This window comes from Branchiostoma belcheri, unplaced genomic scaffold, assembly GCF_001625305.1.
Source record: "Branchiostoma belcheri isolate BF01 breed outbred unplaced genomic scaffold, Haploidv18h27 scaffold1037, whole genome shotgun sequence".
Taxonomy (NCBI): Eukaryota; Metazoa; Chordata; class Leptocardii; order Amphioxiformes; family Branchiostomatidae; genus Branchiostoma; species Branchiostoma belcheri.
In genome coordinates this window covers 2,198-6,201 of record NW_017802422.1, presented here as the reverse complement: position 1 = coordinate 6,201, position 4,004 = coordinate 2,198, and the positions used below count along the sequence as shown (strand labels likewise).

The 4,004-nt window shown below is 41.7% G+C and overlaps 1 pseudogene; it reads left to right on the top strand.

The window, feature by feature from the left end:
- Positions 1-272: 272 nt before the first annotated feature.
- On the top strand, positions 273-3,760 carry LOC109475767 (annotated as a pseudogene).
- Positions 3,761-4,004: the final 244 nt, after the last annotated feature.

Here is a 4,004-nt window from a genome sequence, read left to right as displayed (position 1 = left end):
AATACTTTTGAAGATCGGGTAATACTCAGCTACACTATACCTGTTGTGCGATGTGCTGCCACACCTCTCCGCCCTGAGCAAGTGTTTCCAGCAAAAGAACCTGGATCTGACAGAGATTCAGCGTGCGGTAGAGGCTAAGAAGGAAGTCCTGAGGCTGACCAGAGAGGAGCCGCTTGACCAGCACCTTGGTCCGGAAGGGAGGCTGCACGGGATGGACATCTCGCTAGTGATCTCGCACCCCCAAGCTAGTATTTTCGCACCCCCCAAACTAGTGTTTTCGCACCCCCCCCCCCCCGGTGATCTCGCACCCCCCTGCCAAACATTTTGAAAATTGTTCTGTCTGCCCGGTATATAGTTGAAACTGCATTTTAGTGTGATAAAACCATACTTTAATGTTGTAATCGAGAGTTTTACAAGTTTCCCTGGACTAATGTGACGTATTTCAGCACAGCGCAATAATGGTGACTGTGCCCAATGATTGGTTGCAATAGTGTCCCTTAGTTCCAAGAAGAATGTGTGATTAATTCAACGTTATGTCATTCTTCATTATTGATTTTTTAAAAATCATTTTTAAGACATGACCAATATTTCTCTGCTTAGCACCACACATTTATTTGGTAAGCTGTTCTATGTCATAGATCAAGTGTAATAGATTGACATTCCTGAGGAAGATTTTAAAATTGTCAAAAGTCTTAAATAGGGACAGAAAAAAATCTCGAAGCCTGGTCCCGTCGGAAAAATAAAACTTTGTGACATTTTTTGAGTAAGAATAATTGCTATAAAAGCTATTGAATGTTAAAAATATTACGGGTTTAAAAATAAAAAAAGTCACCCCGTGGATTTGAACCCATGACTCATGACTGTTTGGTGGACAGTACTCAACCCACTTACCAACTCAGCCAACAGTACATATGTAATGGTATTGCATGTCTATGACCAAGTACCTACAGTTCAAATGTGGCGAGTGTACGTCGTCGTGATTGGATTAAAAAAATCATGTGACATATTCCCGCCATCTTGCAAAAGTTAGCTGACGGACTAAGAGAGGGGAGAATGTATAGTCTGTCATGTATAGTCAAATCCTTATCTACCTTCAGAAGGGAAAATATCCAGGCAGAGGGATATTCCAAAAAACAGAAGCGGACGTTGCGCCAAAGAGCCCAGGACTTTTTTCTGGATCATGGGGTGCTCTATTATCGCGGCTGCCGTGGGAAAACGTGTTTAGGTGGACCATCTCCATATTTTAGTATGCATATTTGACAAAGTTGGTGCTAATACATACCATCTGATACATTGTTGTTATAGCCTAAAATAGGCTAATGCATCGTCAATGGTAAAACTTCAGGGGTTATGTACAGGGGGGGTTAGCATTTAAGAATTGACAAAGGTTTTACATTTCCATATTTAGATGGACCATCTCCATATTTTAGAATGCGTTTTTCACAAAGTTGGTGCTAACCCATCCCCATCCCCCTTACTAATACTGTGCATGTGAATGCTATACATGTGACTATACATGCTATACATGCTGGGTTTGCTGTTTTGTAGTTCAGTATACATCAATGCCAGTTGTTTTGTTGTTATTGTTGTTAAACTTTATTATAGAAATTTAACTGTTGTCCTGCCTGGAAGCAGAGAACCTGACAGCCTTTCCAAAGTTCCTGAAAAGGAAGACAGAACGGAGAATCACTGTAGAGACAGTTACTGTGACTGCAGACGGCCACAGAGCATCGGAAAGTTTAACCTGTGCTCCGAATGGTTTCACTACAGATGTACTAGCATTGGACTCTCGGCCAAAGAAGCAAGGAGCATGCCATTGGAAGACTGAGAGTGTCCAAAATGTAGGCCCCCATCGTCAAAACGGCCGAGACTGTACAGCACACTAGTACTGTGCACGTGAATGCTATTCATATACGCGATTAAATTAGATCGCTCTTCTGTTACTTTTCCTGTTACTGTTGAGAAGATTCTATGGAAATAAAATTTGAATACATGTAATTCAATTTGGTGTGTTGTATTGCCTCAATAACCTAAGGAACGTACCCTTGCAGTCAAAAGAACATGAAAGGTAAACAAAAATGGATTTGTGCATTATATACAACTAGAGTTCCACGATCTCATACCTTCGCCAACTGATGTTCACCTTAATTTATATTAGATTATGCATATGAGGTCTTAATTTGAATAAATTATGTTTAATGATATTCAGCTTTGCTCACCCTCCAAACGCCACAAACATCAAATTCCTGGCAGTTAAAAACAATGAAATTATAGCTTTTTCTTATGAATTATGCAAATTAGCCCCCAATTTACATAATATTATATGGCCATGTTCCTCTCCTGTCCAATTACACATGTCACAAGTCTGAATAGTCCTATCATGGCATGCAACAGATTTATAGAATATCCTCATTAACAATTAACAAAGACCTTTACGAGAAGCTGAACAAGTCGATGGAGGAGTACGCGCCAGAGAGCCCGGGAATACACCCAATGTTGCACATGAGGAAGGCGATTTCCCAAATTGAGTCCATAAGCAACAACAGGATGATGCAGCGGTCAGAGTAAAGAAGGCGAAATGTCTCCACCCAACATGTGATCATGTCTTATATCACATAACAACAATGCTGCGGCATCTCTTAGAGTCACATTTTGTAAAACATGCTAGTTCTAATCATCATTTCACATCTATGAATGACTTTCTTGCTTGAAAAGAGAGGGAAGAGACAAACAAATTTGTCTACTTCAGTAGTTCTTTCCACGAACAATCAGAGAGTGGAACAGTCTGCCGGCTCACACTGCTCTTAGTAGCAATTTAGAGGTCTTCAAGTCCAAGCTGTAATCCCTCCCTTGAATTCTCCACTTCCTTAGTACATTACCCACCCCCCCACCCCCCTTGAGCAGTACACCCAAGAACGACATAATCTTCGACAAGACGAAGGAGGTCGTTTAAGGAAAGAAGAAGAAGCACCGCAGACAAACAACAGAGTTTTCTTTCTGGGTACAGATTGCGACATGTATTGAGCCTATTGCCCCGTTTGACTTGTGTTGAATTCGGGACGTTCAAGAGACAAGGATTCGCTTCATAGTGCAAGAGAGCTTTTGCTTATCGCGGTATCGTGCGATTTCGTCTTACGGGCAGAGCATATTCAAGGACGGGAGAACCGAGTCGCCGACCACTTGTCGCGATGGCATCTCTCATCGAGACATGCTGAACAGTTTCACATCTTGACAGAGGATGTGGACACGATAGAAATACCGGTATTTCAGGAAGATTTCGTCCTGGATTGCCCTTACTGACAGTTTGCTTTCTTTGTGTTTTTTTGTTGCAGCTAAGACAGACCTGAGATACTTGCGAGAACAGGCACGTCGGACAAAAGTTGCTGCCTTCGCGGAAGGAACTTGGTCAAATCTTAGAACACAGTTGAGGACTTATCTTTTGTTTTGTACATTTTATGATATAACTGCCTTTCCAGCCACCGTGGACACACTGGAGACGTTTTCTCAGTTTTTAAGTCGTTCTTTCAGAGCACCGGGGTCAATTGCGAATTATATTAGCGGTTTTAAGACCTTGCACACGTTGTTCGGCTGGGACACTGCCGCGTTTGATTCACCGGACTTGGGACTACTGAAACGGGGATTCAGCAAGCGAATGCAGCATACACCTCATCAGAAATTGCCGCTCACTCCATCAGTGTTACACAGGATTTATGAACAGTTGGACATTTCAGTTCCCTTTGAAGCAACGATTTGGACTATTGTATTTATATTTCAGTCCATACCATGGTATGGATGAAATATATTGTGTTCCCTCATGTTTCTTCTTCTCCTTCTCCTCCTGCCACACAGTCAAAGGGATTCAACTCTGTCATTTTTTAGTCAAATGACCTGAAATTTGGCAAGGAGGTAGAGTGGGCCAATACCCCTAGGCGTTTTTTTCATTTTCTTGATACATGCCTTTGAAAAATTTTTATGAAGGTTTTTTGGGGCATTTTTCGACAAAA